The sequence below is a fragment of the Hylobates moloch genome, unplaced genomic scaffold, assembly GCF_009828535.3.
Source record: "Hylobates moloch isolate HMO894 unplaced genomic scaffold, HMol_V3 SCAFFOLD_7, whole genome shotgun sequence".
Taxonomy (NCBI): Eukaryota; Metazoa; Chordata; class Mammalia; order Primates; family Hylobatidae; genus Hylobates; species Hylobates moloch.
In genome coordinates this window covers 70,988,493-71,004,047 of record NW_026652282.1, presented here as the reverse complement: position 1 = coordinate 71,004,047, position 15,555 = coordinate 70,988,493, and the positions used below count along the sequence as shown (strand labels likewise).

The following is a 15,555-nucleotide window of genomic DNA, read 5'->3' as shown; positions in this document are numbered from 1 at the left end:
AGTATTCAATTTGTTATAATTTTTACTATCAAAACTAATTCTCTGATGATATCAGTACGTTTTTTTCAGGTCCCTGTGCTTTAGAGATGTTAGTGTTACATGTTTATAATATTTCTCTAAAGAACTCAAAAAGGTTTTAATATGCTATCTGAATACACACATATAAAAATAAGAATTGAAGAAATACTATAATCATTAATTTGCAGATTGACTAACTTTCATTAAGAAGTTGAGTTCAATGGTAAAGATGAGACTGCAGTCAGAATCTGCCTCATTTTACTCTTTAGGGATTAAAGTACTTTTTGATATGCACTATTAGACTAATCATACAAAAATAGAACCAATAGCTGGTAGTCGGAGGCCACAATTATGATTCTTAGATATGATTTAGTATCCTGGAAAGTAGTATCTATTAACTGGGCAACACTGTTATTGAAGAATCAAGGCATTTTTAAATTAAAGTATTTTGTTTGTTACAAAATAAAGTGAGAAATAAATAGCTCCGAGCACTAAGGGACATATATCAACATGCCATAAAAATTTTACCTACCACATACGATGTTTTCTTGATTCCAAGCTTAGTGACTATATAACCATAAATTTAAAGCACTATCTTCAATATGTAATGAAACCTCAGTCACCATACTGTTCAGGCAAATGTGAGCTTTTGCTTAGCTTAATTTTCAGGTTAACCAAGTATTAAAGAGAAAACTCAGAAAACTCCATGTCGGTGAAAAATCTTTTCAAACTGAGTCTTATAAACTCAGATAGGGAATATAATTCAACTTTTATTTTTTTCCAATGGCTCAGAACCTCCCAGGGTCTTGATATACTCACTGTGTACATGTATCATCACTAGCATGAGCATGTTGTTGAAGGGTAACATCCTAGAATTGGGTCATGTCTCTAATCTTCCTCCCCATATCAAACCCATCACATACAGTGCAAGTTGAAAGAGTTGACACTTGTATAGGGTATTTTTAATATTAATCTATAATTTTTGAAATTATGCTTAAAAGTAGATATCTGATAGTAAAATATCAATCAATAGAAGTGTTGAGAATTTCTATAATAATTCCCTGATATGACATGCACATTTTTCTGCCACTTTCCTCTTTTGTAAAAGCCTTCCTATAAAAAGCCCTATCTGATAGCAATGTCAGCCTGGAGGACAGGCACCAGTAAGTGACAATTAGACTTCAGACAGGCTTACTTCTGTTTTTTTTTTTTTGTTGTTGTTGTTGTTGTTTGTTTGTTTTATCTTCCAGAATTTACATTCTAATTTAGTGTATTTAATATTCTAAAGCTCGAGGTAGTAGCAAGATTTCAGAAATGAGCCCTTGTCTGAAATGTTATCCAAGTGACCCTGCTGTTATTTTAAAGCCCAGGTGTCAGGAAGCAGTATAGCTAACCACATTGGGTTAGTTTGTGTCAATGGGAACCTGCATTTACTGACACCGACAGCCTCGACTCTTGTAAATATCTCAACAGGAGTAACTTGATAAACCTTTCATCCAATGATGTATTATAGCAAAAACTGTTTGCTTTGACATGTGCAAACTCCATGGTGGGTGGGTAGGCTTTGAAAGTAACTTTCCAAGTTGATATACAAGGCTGGTGTTTTATTCTTTACAGTCCAACTGGTTTGAATCATAATTCTCTAGTGAAAAATATACTCCTTCTTTCCCATTTTCCCAGAATAACAATGAAACTGTGGTTTTTTTTAAAGTAAAATTTCATGTGTAAATAGTATACTTAGTTCAAATGAACTCTGTATATTTGAAATCATGTTCTTTGTAGTTGTTCAAATTAGGAACTCGGGACAAAATCCACATGGTCATGGTCAGAACAGTCTAAATTATCCACCTCATGGGAAAATACTTTTTATTTTAGTATTTCTTAAGCTCCTATATATTACTGTCTAAAAGTATTGTAAGAAGTATGCTTACTTCACAAAAACATGCAAACATATCTTCAATCAACTGCTATCCAAAGAAGACCCAAAGTACATACCTTGATTATCCAGAATTTAATTATATAATGCAGTCAATTAACACCATTTAATTATATACTACCATTAAGAAAATATATTTTAAAATTACTTAGAGGTGTTGTTTTTAAAATTATTATTATTTCATAACACATCACTGACTTCCAAGCACATTCTAAGACAGCAAGACCAAGCTCTTGCACCTTCTATAATTTTATCCATCTTGTTGTCTAATTAAAATTGATGAGTAGAAAGCTGATTCTGAGGCAGTAAGATTTCAATCATCCAACTAAAGTTGAATTCATATTTACTGTACAATGCTAAGGCAGGCAATAAAATGGGATAATATTTATTAAAATTATTTTCAACAAGGATTAACAACACAAACATGATTAATTTCAATTAGCTGGAAACTCCTTGCCTTACGATTCTACGTTAATCAAGATTTTTGATGTACGCCATCCACATTCTCATACAAAAGCTCTCTTATTTGGAAAAAAATAAGATTTTGATGATCTAAAATAGGTTGTACACTCTTCTATGTCAATTCCTATGAAGGAAACAACTATTTAATTGTATTAAAATTGTCCTCTTTCTTAAAACAAGAATTAATGACAAGTCTCTCATCCAAAGCAAATATTCTCTTTAATACAATGGCACTTGCCTGCTCAGAAAAGTTCCAATTTTGTTGCTCTTATTGGTGTCACCAGTGACCACTATTCTAGTTATCTCAACAAACACAGAGTTTTCTCCATTTTCAAAGAAAAATCACTTCCAAGCTGCTTTCAAACACTAGCCCCAAATAAAACTATCCTAAGAGAGTTCCTGAACACAGGAATCCCATATCAACTACAACACTATAAATATCTTCCAAACACTCAGATCAATGTCAGCAATGGTTTGCAATAAATGAGTCCTAGTGAATTCTAATGGAACTCCAAATCCCACTGGCTGTTGATAGACTATCGTCAAATGAAAATCCCATAACATGATTTAAAATAAAGCTATAGGTTTCTGTTGTCCCAGAAGACTGCCTCTTCTTCAGTTATTTTTCTGTAAACAGAATGCTAACACAGACTTACACATCCCCTACTGAACCACCACCAAATCCAAAGCTCACTGGTACTCATATACAGCAAGATCAGATTTTTCTTAAGTAAGAAAAAAAATTGATTTGATTGATGCTGAGAGCTGAACCATGTTTAGACAGGGTCATGACCCCAGGCATCCATTTAATCAAATTTCTCTGCCGCCTCTCCCACTGGAGCCATCACAACAAGAAACTCTCTCAATGAAAAGGGAGGGGAGCACGGAAGCATACTTCACATCTCACTTTGTTTACATGCTGTTAAGTAATTATTTCACTCTTCCACCCCCACTGGCCATCAACAGACAAGTCACCTCCTTGGAGACTGAAAAGCCTATTCAGCTGTATATAGCTCATTTTTTTTCCCTTCATAGCGAAGTTAACTGCCTAGCTTAAAGACTTCTTTGTGGATACCAAAGTATTCTCTGTCTGTGCTAATGATCTCACTAATTATGAGTGTATTTATCATATAGATGTTCCAGCTTCTCTTTATGTTTCTCCAGCAATCCTTTATGTATAATTTTTCCACCCTCATCACACCACTTCAATCTTTCAGGATGAATACCCCTCCCCATACGCACATACACAGTAAAATCTGTTTTTCCAAGGAATTGTGTCATTGTTTGAGTGATCAAGCAATTTCTTATTTTTCAGGAGTTTTCAACAACACTCTGATCTTTAATGCAGCTCTTCTCCAGGGCAAAGAGCATAAATGAGGCATGTAGATAATAGAGAATTACAGTTTACCTTTATTTAATAGCTTTATCAGTCAGACTACTAGAGACACAGAAAATGGTAACCTATTCACTCAACCTTTTCAGATTGCTGTCCTAAAAAGCAAGAAGGGAAAGTGGGGGCAAGAAAAAAGGCTTATACACTTATCTAATTGCAATTCAGGAATTGAAGGTAAATGACTTTAAATCTAGGTATAGGCAGAATCCTCTCAAACCCAAATGGAAGCAGACTACAGAACACATTATGTTTAGAGACTCAAAGCTGAAACGATGTCCCAGGTCTCAAAATCAAAGGTCATTTTTCTTTTGAACTTTCTTTTTTTGTTGTTTTTTCCAATTTCTGCTGAAGTAAATATATTCAGATCATTTTGTACATCTTGGGAAATGAGAGATAAGTTCAAAAATATTAATGGTTAAAAACAATACTGCATGGGGATTAACTTAATAGATTTCTTAGAATTGTTATTTGAAAAATCAATTTCGAGTACTTTTCCTTATTTTACCTTCAACTTGTGCTTCCAGGTTAATGGTCATCTGTGAAAATGAAATTGTTTAAGTGAATGATTCCCCCAATGAGATACTCTTATTATCATATTACATTACTAATAATATGCTCACAAGTACAATACATGCTTCTCTCCCAAAAGTTTAATACATGGCAGACATCTAGACTAAGATTTTTGTTCTCTCAGTCCTTGTACAATATCCACTATCAAAAGGAATATGGTACCCTGCTTGATGCATAGAGATAGATTAAAACGAAAGTTAATATGCTTGGTGTAAATTTAATTATTTTCATGTTTTAGTATGTAGTCATAGTAAATGACATTTCTGATGAGAAATGAAAAAATAATCTGCTGAGAAATAAAGTAACGAATGAGGAAGAAAAAACAAGTATTGCAATAATAGTAAAAGGTGGTAAATTATAAGGAAGATTGAGAAATACACAAATGCAGAAATGAAAGTTAAAAATACCAACATAATAATTTAATGTGATTTGCAAAGAAAGACTTGTTCCAGATATCCTTTAAAGTCATGGAGATGAATAAAATAATTAACAAGAGAAAATCAAGAATAAGCTTGATATGCCACGAAGATCACTGGGCTGTGTCTCAAAAACTAAGTTCCAATGGCTATTTGAGCTACCAAAAACAAGTAATTTCATTTTCTTAAATTTTCTTTCCTCATCTATAAAATAAGAGAGCAAATTAAATGATTTCTAATGTTTCTTATGTCTCTTAAACCTAATGACAATTCTGAGATAACTGAAACCACAGAAAAGCTTTAATGTTTACAACACTAACTTTTCGTCCTACCTTTTTTCTTGTACTCATGATAGCTTCATTCTGTAACAGGGACAGGGGGAAAATAATCCACCCTTGACACCTTTACCACTATTTAATTTTGTCCCTTATTCAAAAACATTGATTTAGCTGGAATTGCCAATCAGTGAAAAATAATAGGAATCTCAATCTAACATTTCTTTTCTCTACAAATTTCTTAAAGCTTAAGGAGAAAGACTGGCCTGAGAATGATGTATGTGTGTCTTGGTGAGAAACAAAGCCAGAGGCAGGTAAAGCACCAGAATCTGCAAGCAATGATAAAAGGGGTATTTATAATTAACAGCTCCTTTCCATTTATGTTTCACTATTCATTTTCTAAAGTGCCCAATATTTCATAGTGACAACTAAAAGAATATTGGGTAGATGTCCTGAGCGAAGAGGAAGTATAAAGAAGATTTCCAGGTATCTTATTTAGTTTATATCTACTACCACAGAATGCTTATTTTTAAAAAAATAATTGTATAATTTTATCCCTCAGGGTGGGTGTAATTACTCAAGTTCAAATCTGTATTTCATTTTCATCCACTTATACAGATTTAAGTGTCTATGATGGTGCCTGGCACACAGTCAAGTCTTGAAAAATATCTGTTAAATGAATGAATACATGAGTAGATGGGTGGATGGATACAAGAACCGATTGATGGTTATTTCCTTCACTTGACGTCTTCATTACATACAAAAGGTAGTGCCATTTGGAATGGTTTTGAACACATCCAACCTGAAATTTACCTCTTTATTACCTAGAATGTAAAAACCCCTTAATAAATAGATTTTTTAACCATATGTTCTCACTTATAAGTGGGAGCAAAACATTGGTTACACATGGACATAAGGATGAGGAAAACAAATACTGGGGGACACAGGAGGGACAAGGAGGGAGAAGGGCAAGAGATGAAAAACTATCTATTGAGTATTATGCTCACTGCCTGAGTGACAGATTCATTCGCACTCCAAACCTCAGCATCACCCAACATACCTTTGTAACAAAACTGCATATATACCCTGCTGAATCCAAAATAAAAGTTAAAAAATTATATATATGTGTGTGTGTGTGTGTGTGTGTGTGTGTGTGTGTGTGTATAATTTTTTAACTTTTACGGAGTCTCACTCTGTCACCCGAACTGGAGTGCAGTGGCACAATCTTGGCTCACTACAACCTCCGCCTCCTGGGTTCAAGCGATTCTCCTGCCTCAGCCCTCCAAGTAGCTGAAATTACAAGTGCCTGCCACTATGCCCAGCTAATTTTTTGTAGAGACGGAGTTTCACCATTTTGGCCAGGCTGCTCTCAAACTCCTGACCTCGTGATTCGCCCACCTCAGCCTCCCAAAGTGCTGAGATTACAGGCGTGAGCCACCGTGCCCCGCCAGATACAGATTTTTTTAAATGCAAACAAGGGCTACAGATTGCATAATTCTAGGATGTGCCATTTGCATTGCATTCTGTATAAATGGTGACCAGTGGAGAAGTTCAAGGTAGTAGTAGCCTGACAAAGTGAAAAATTCAAATTTTTCAAAAGTAGTTATTTGCATGCAAACACTTGATAGATGTTTTACATACAATATTTAGTGAAGTCCTCCAGCAACTCATTTAGAGATATATTACTAATCCAAATGAAAAATAAAAAAAAATCCTGAGGCTCAGAAAAACTGATTTAACTGATTTACCCAAAATCGCAGCTAGTAGCTGAGCAAGGATCAAACCCATATCTATCTACTCCAAAGCTCCCACTTTTTCTGCTATACTGTAATAGTCTATCTATAAGGCAAAACTCTGTTCACCTTGTTATAATTAAAGAATTTACCTAAATGTAACAACACTCCACAATAACAGCACTTCTAAAGTTGGAAATGTTGTGTGGAAATTTTTACTTCCAGTTCACATTTACAAATTATGCAACAGTGATGAGTAGTAACTGATCTCACTAAAATTGCATCAAGTTGATTGCATAAGCTTTATAATACCAAAGGTGACAATGAAAATTAAATTCAAATATTAAAAATTGACCATTGAAGAAAATGTCATTAAAATAGATTCAAAATTGTTATTTATATGACCAAAACTTAATTCAATCCTCAATAAAAGCTGAGCCCCCAATATGAATCACATTTCTGCAAGAGCATTTCCAAGGACAATCAGAGTCATCTAACTTGATATTAAAATGATATTAAAAGATCATAAAACCTTTTCCTCTCTCTCTCTCTCTCTCTCTCTCATTCCATCTCTCTTTCACTTCACTCATTTCTCTGGAACTTCTGGTGGAACCTGTGGCATACTCAATTAAGCATGAGCTCGCTGGCAAGTGTATACTGACATGAAAGTCATATGCTTTAGATACCCTTTAGATACCAGATATTCACATAGCAACATTAACATTATATGAGCCTGAAATACAGGTTTGGAGATATTACAGGTTGGGTTTCAGGCCACCACAAGAAAGTAAATATCACAATAAACCAAGTCACAATTTTTTTTTTCTTTCCCAGTGCATAGAAAAGTTATGTTTACACTATACTGTAGCCTACTCAGTTTGCAATCACATGATGTCTAAAAAACCATGTACATATCTTTTTTTTATTATTATTGTACTTTCAGTTTTAGGGTACATGTGCACAATGTGCAGGTTTGTTACATATGTATCCATGTGCCATGTTGGTGTGCTGCACCCATTAACTTAATCTAAAAATATATTATTGCTAAAAATTGCTAACAATCACCTGAGCCTTTGGCAAGTCCTAATACTTTTGCTGGTGGAGGCACCACCAGCTGGTCCTATATGTTGATGGCTTCTGACTGATCAGGGTGGGATCTGCTGAAGGCTTGAAAGGCTGTGACAATTTCTTAAAATAAGACAACAGTGGATCACGAGGTAAGGAGATTGAGACCATCCTGGCTAACATGGTGAAACCCCATTTCTACTAAAAATACAAAAAATTAGCTGGGCGTGGTGGTGGGCGCCTATAGTCCCAGCAACTTGGGAGGCTGAGGCAGGAGAATGTCATGAACCCGGGAGGCGGAGCTTGTAGTGAGCCGAGATCACGCCACTGCACTCCATCCTGGGCCACAGAACGAGATTCCATCTCAAAAAAAAAAAAAACAAACAAACAAACAAAAAAGACAACAGTGAGTTTGCCACATCAATTGACTTCTTTCACAAAATATTTCTCTGTAGTATGTGATGCTGTTTGATAGCATTTTACCCACAGTAGAACTTTCAAAATTGGAGTCAATCCTCTCAAACTCTATCACTGCTTTATCAACTGAGTTTATATAATATTCTAAATACTTTATTGTCATTTTGGCAATGTTCACAGCATCTTCACCAGGGATAGACTCCATCTCAAGAAACCACTGTCTTTGGTCATCCATAGGAAGGAACTCCCTAGCCATTCAAGTTTTAAAATGAGATTGCAGCAATTCAGTCACATTCAGGCTCCACTTCTAAATTTAGTTCTCTTGCTCTTTCTACTGTTATAGGAGATAGAAAGAAATTATTTGGATAGACAGCATAAAAAGATTCCCTGGCAGAAAACTTTCCATCTAATAAAAAGAAGCTCAGAAATCCCTTTCTAACCTCACGCAGTTCAAAGAAAGCACTTCTAACAAAGAGCAGTCTGGAAGATTTACCCCAGACAATAAAGCTGCTTAGTTTTGGGGGCTCGCCTAGGATTAGAAGGCGAATTCATCAGAAAAGTGAGTAAAGGAGCAGACTCTCTACTTTCATTTCCAAGGTTTCCTGTACTCAGTTTTTATTCTCTCAAAGAACTATTTTAAAAACCGAGCATCTGTCGGCTGATTAATGAGCCATGAGGGCTAGCCACTGGTCTTGAAGACTCAGATGTGAGGCTTGCTGGGAAGGACTTAGTCAATCCCCCAGTACCCTCAGGGTGCTAGAAATGTTGGCTCTGTCCAAACAAGTTTCCTTTCATGGAGAACTTTTCCATTGTGCAGGGCTGGAATAGGTCCTGGAGCAGCTGAGGATTTCTGACCAGAGCTACACCCTGGTGTTGTCCAAAGGCTCCTAGGCTGATCCTAGCCCCAACCAGCCCTCTATGCCCGACTGGTTGTCAGACATAGGATCTCCAAGCTTTCCTACTGCAAATTTTATTTTCCTCCTTTCCTTTCCGTGGTCACCATATCTCCCATTCCCTCTCTGTATGCAATGCTGCAGGAGTTTTTACAGCCCCGGGAAATAATTCAATTAGGCAGGCTTAGCAACCAGGCATGCAGGTCAAGGGATTGCTGTTTTTGTGACTTTCTACAGACAGGGGGATTTCATGTTCCAGATCTCAAAAACTATTTAACTCCTAATGATAACACTTCCTGGGGTTGAGTAGGAGGTTACTCCCTACACCAGTGAATGTCCGTCTCTCCACCTAGGCTATTTCTTTTTCCGTGTAAGGAGCCAGCACTGCCCAGTCAAACTGGATAGTGCCTCTATGAGGTAAAGTAACTTTCTCCTGCTAGGAGGTATGCTGTGGGGACAGCTTGCCAAATGTCAGACTTCCCTCTCCATCCTTTGTTTAGAGAGCATATGGAGGCAAAGTTACTGCCTGGTATTTCAAGGCTTACAGCTCCACCTTTTGGAATAGGAATCCTCTCCATGGGGATCCTTGTCTGCCAAAAGCCTCTCTCTAGCTTTCCAATTCTTCTCCCTTTTACGTCCCACTGCTAGAAACCAAATCTTATGCCCCCTCTGCAAGCAGGAGAACTCTGCTTTCAGCAGTGAGGAGAAAAATGTCATCTAAAAACAAATTTTAGTCTCGATACTCTCTCCATTAGCAGGAAGGCCACCATTTGACCCTTATGTTTTCTTAAGATACCTATTGTGCCTACAACTAGAATGGCATCTAAATAGAAAGGGGATTTTATGTCTGAAAGTTAACTGGAACCACCAACTAAAAATAAATTCTCTAGTCCAGTCTATAACAGCAGAGTATAAAGCTCAGTCCGGTACACTCCCTCCATTAACAGGCCTTGCTCAAATGCAACTGTTACATAATCTCTCCTGAGATTCATCCATCAAGGAGCCATGCAGTTCACACAAGTCGTGGAGGTCAAAGGGCAATTACCAGGCAGAGGAATAAGGTCACATAGGCAAGTGTGACTAGCCCCATTGACTTCTTCCTCTGGTCCCATGTTTGAGGGTCATACCTGCAACCATAGGGTGGCAGTTATGGTGCCAGGACCCAGGGACCAAGGAGGGAGAACAGTCGGTGGGGGCGCCCCCACTGTCTTCCCCTCCACCCTGGGTCACACTAAAAAGAACAAGGAGACTGAGGGATGCCTCTTATCTTGTCGCTTTTCTAGGATGGGTAGCAAGCCATCTTTGGCCCACACTCCTCCGGAGTGCATTTTGAACTCCTTTGACTCCAAAACTCTAAAGAAAAAGCCACTCATTTTCCTTTGCACAAGGAGACATCTTCTTGCCATGGCCTTCTTACCATCTTGGGAATGAACAAAGCTGGCCTGTGGAAAGGATCCTTAATTTTAATATTATCCAACTATTAGATCAAGCATTGCACAATCGACTCAGCCCTCTTAGCAATCAAATCAGGCAGATCTGTGGAGAGTAGTTCCCCTAAGTCAGAAGAGCAAGATTTGGAGGAACCATCGGAGGTGACTCTTAAGTGCCACAGTGCTTCCAGTTTCCCTCATCTGGTGCCCCCTCCAACTGCACCATGAGCTCCTCCAGCTCCACCATCTCCAAAGCTCCCCATTGTCCAAGTTTCAATACTACTCCTACAAGAAATGCCAGATGGAAGGGGCACCACTAGGGTACCAGTTCCCTGCTTATTGCAAGACTTTAGACAAATAAAGAAGGATATATGCAGGTTCTCTGATGACCCTGATAAATATATACAGGCTTTCCAAAATTTAACCCAAGTGTTTAATCTTACATGGAGAGATGCTATGTTGCTTCTAGGCCAAACCCTCACTGCAGCTGAAAAGCAGCCAGCTCTTCAAGCAGCAGAAAAGTTCACAGATGAACAATATGTCCCTATAGTAGAACAAAAAGGAAAAGGGGAGATAAGGAAGGTGAGGAAATAATGGAAAAACCATTCCCAATAGGTAGAGAGGCTATACTTCTTGACAATCCTGACTGGATGGCTTGTGACCCATAGATGAATGGAAAAGGAAACACTTTTAAATGTGCATATTAGAGGGCCAAAGGACTAGGACCAAACCTCTTAATTATTCTAAACTGTCCCTGTTGAACCAGAAACCAGATGAAAATCTCCCTGCCTTTTCAGAAAGACCAAGAGAGGTTTTAATAAAATACACCTCCTTGTCTCCCAATTCAGTAAAGAAAAGTTTCATTCCTCAGAAAGCCCGATATTGGGAGGAAGTTGCTTACACAGGCCCTGTTTAAAATTCTTTCTAGTTTTTCTAACTCTCAAGTTGAAACTTAGCAGTATGTAAATGACACTCTCCTCTGTGCCTAATAATAACAATATTATTTTTTGGTTGGGACCAAGGAGGTCTCAGGAAGGCACTAAGACCCTCTTCAATTTCTTAGCTGAAAGGAGACATAGGGTTTCAAAATCTAAAGCTCAGCTCTGTCAGACTTCAGTAAAGAACCTAGGTCTAGTCTTATTAGAAGGAACTAGAGTACCAGGTGAGGAGAAGATTAAGCCCATTTCCTTTAACAGTTAAGGGGATTGTTGGGCATTACTGAATTTTTCAGACTGTGGGTAACTGGGTACAGTGAAATGGCTCACCCTTTATACCATCTCATAAGAAAAACTCAAAAGGTTAAAACTCACCCCCTCCCCAACTTGGGAATCTGAGGTTCAAAAAGCCTTTAACCAGCTAAAGCAAGCCTTCCTTAAAACACCAGCCCTCAGTCTTCCCACAGGGAAAGGATTCAGTCTCTATGTGTCAAAAAGGAAGGAAATGGCCCTGGAAGTTTTAGTTGTGGCTTGAGGTCCGGACCAAAAGCCAATGGCTACTTAACCAAGGAACTGAACTTAGTGGCTAAAGTATGGTCAGCCTGCCTCCTGCAAACCACAGTTGCAGTAGTGGTTTTGCTGGTGCCAGAGGCCACTAGGTTAACCATGCGGAATAACTTAACTGTTTACACCCCACACAATATAGCAGGACTGCTGGCCTTTAAGGAAAGGCTTTAGCTAACAGACAGTTGCCTCCTCAATTATCAAGCTTTGCTGCTAAAGGGATCTGCAGTCCAGTTGAAAACCTGCCCTTGCCTGAGCCCAGCCACTTTCTCCCAGAGAAAACTGGAGAAACTAAATGTGATTGTGAACAGGTAGTGGTGCAAATTGGGGGAAAAATGGTAAGAATCACTGTTTACATTCTCTGTAGTGGTTTAATTAATGAAAAAGGATTTTCTTAAAGAGCGCTCAGCTTAATCGAAAGTGGATATCCAAGCTATGGGTATATTTTAAAGGCCTTTATGTTTTTCTCTTCATAGATCTAGTTTTCCTGGAAAAGGTTTTTTTCTCAGTCAACTGTATTACTTTTTTTCACTGTTGTCTTGACACTCTTGGTGCATGCATGAAAGACTCTAAAATAACTTCTGGTGGCCAGGGACTCCTAGGGAAAACAGAAAAGGTGCCACAAATCCCATTTTGGAAAAAATCTCTGTTTTACTCATGGAACTCCTGGAATTAGAGGTGAATTAGTACCTCTCAAAATCTGTCTTTGTCTTCTGGCTATGCTTGGTTATTAGGCCCTGGAAACTGTCTTCCTGGCCCTGTTCTTAAAGGGTCTCACCAGCAGCCAATAATCCAATTGGGAAATTAACAAATGAAAAATCTTACAACTACTGGATCTTCTTCTGTTTGTCCGTGTGGTTACATATGTGTTATGTGTGTAATGTCTATTTAAAAAGAGCTCTAATTAATTTTCCTAAGAAAAATAAGCACTTAAGTGCTCGCTTCGGCAGCACATATACTAAAATTGGAACGATACAGAGAAGATTAGCATGGCCCCTGCGCAAGGATGACATGCAAATTCGTGAAGCGTTCCATATTTTTAAAAGTAGATAAAACCACAAAGATGGGGAAAAAACAGAACAAAAAAACTGGAAACTCTAAAAAACAGAGCACCTCTCCTCCTCCAAAGGAACGCAGTTCCTCACCAGCAACGGAACAAAGCTGGATGGAGGATGACTTTGATGAGTTGAGAGAAGAAGGCTTCAGACGATCAAACTACTCTGAGCTACGAGAGGAAATTCAAAACAATAGCAAAGAAGTTAAAAACTTTGAAAAAATATTAGAAGAATGGATAACTAGAATAACGAATGGAGAGAAGGGCTTAAAGGAGCTGATGGAGCTGAAAGCCAAGTTTCGAGAACTACGCGAAGATTGCAGAAGCCTCAGTAGCAGATGCGATCAACTGGAAGAAAGGGTATCGCTGATGGAAGATGAAATGAATGAAATGAAGAGAGAAGGGAAGTTTAGAGAAAAAAGAATAAGAAGAAATGAACAAAGCCTCCGAGAAATTTGGGACTATGTGAAAAGACCAAACCTACGTCTGATTGGTGTACCTGAAAATGATGGGGAGAATGGAACCAAGTTGGAAAACACTCTGCAAGATATTATCCAGGAGAACTTCCCCAATCTACCAAGGCAGGCCAGCATTCAGATTCAGGAAATACAGAGAACCCCACAAAGATACTCCTCGAGAAGGGCAACTCCAAGACACATAATTGTCAGATTCACCAAAGTTGAAATGAAGGAAAAAATGTTAAGGGCAGCCAGAGAGAAAGGTCGGGTTACCCACAAAGGGAAGCCCATCAGACTAACAGCTGATCTCTCAGCAGAAACTCTGCAAGCCAGAAGAGAGTGGGGGCCGATATTCAACATTCTTAAAGAAAAGAATTTTCAACCCAGAATTTGCTATCCCACCAAACTAAGCTTCATAAGTGAAGGAGAAATAAAATACTTCACAGACAAGCAAACGCTGAGTGATTTTGTCACCACCAGGCCTGCCCTAAAAGAGCTCCTGAAGGAAGCACTAAACATGGAAAGGAACAACCGGTACCAGCCACTGCAAAAACATGCCAAATTGTAAAGACCATCGAGGCTAGGAAGAAACAATAGCAACTAATGAGCAAAATAACCAACTAACATCATAATGACAGGATCAGATTCACACATAACAATATTAACGTTAAATGTAAATGGGCTAAATGCTCCAATCAAAAGACACAGACTGGCAAACTGGATAAGGAGTCAGGACCCATCAGTGTGCTGTATTCAGGAAACCCATCTCACGTGCAGAGACACACATAGACTCAAAATAAAGGGATGGAGGAAGATCTATCAAGCAACTGGAAAACAAAAAAAGGCAGGGGTTGCAATCCTAGTCTCTGATAAAATAGACTTTAAACCAACAAAGATCAAAAGAGACAAAGAAGGCCATTACATAATGGTAAAGGGATCAATTCAACAAGAAGAGCTAACTATCCTAAGTATATATGCACCCAACACAGGAGCACCCAGATTCATAAAGCAAGTCCTCAGTGACCTACAAAGGGACTTAACCTCCCACACAATAATAATGGGAGATTTTAACACCCCACTGTCAACATTAGACAGATCAACGAGACAGAAAGTTAACAAGGATATCCAGGAATTGAACTCAGCTCTACAGAAAGTGGACCTAATAGACATCTACAGAACTCTCCACCCCAAGTCAACAGAATATACATTTTTTTCAGCACCACACCACACCTATTCCAAAATTGACCACATAGTTGGAAGTAAAGCTCTCCTCAGCAAATGTAAAAGAACAGAAATTATAACAAACTGTCTCTCAGACCACAGTGCAATCAAACTAGAACTCAGGATTAAGAAATTCACTCAAAACCGCTCAACTACATGGAAACTGAACAACCTGCTCCTGAATGACTATTGGGTACATAATGAAATGAAGGCAGAAATAAAGATGTTCTTTGAAACCAACGAGAACAAAGACACAACATACCAGAATCTCTGGGACACATTCAAAGCAGTGTGTAGAGGGAAATTTATAGCACTAAATGCCCACAAGAGAAAGCAGGAAAGATCCAAAATTGACACCCTAACATCACAATTAAAAGAACTAGAAAAGCAAGAGCAAACACATTCAAAAGCTAGCAGAAGGCTAGAAATAACTAAAATCAGAGCAGAACTGAAGGAAATAGAGACACAAAAAACCCTTCAAAAAATTAATGAATCCAGGAGCTGGTTTTTTGAAAAGATCAACAAAATTGATGGACCGCTAGCAAGACTAATAAAGAAGAAAAGAGAGAAGAATCAAATAGATGCAATAAAAAATGAAAAAGGGGATATCACCACCGATCCCACAGAAATACAATCTACCATCAGAGAATACTACAAACACCTCTATACAAATAAGCTGGAAAATCTAGAAGAAATGGATAAATTCCTTGACAAA

General features: G+C 38.0%; 1 protein-coding gene and 1 non-coding gene across 2 annotated transcripts in view; one reads left to right on the top strand and one right to left on the bottom strand.

Annotated features, from left to right (window-relative positions):
• DACH2 (dachshund family transcription factor 2) overlaps positions 1–15,555 on the bottom strand; it is a 647,092-nt gene that overhangs the window by 444,091 nt on the left and 187,446 nt on the right. The window lies entirely within an intron of this gene.
• On the top strand, positions 13,042–13,148 carry LOC116812424 (U6 spliceosomal RNA). The gene has a single exon (XR_004370703.1). It is a non-coding gene; the product is annotated as a U6 spliceosomal RNA (small nuclear RNA).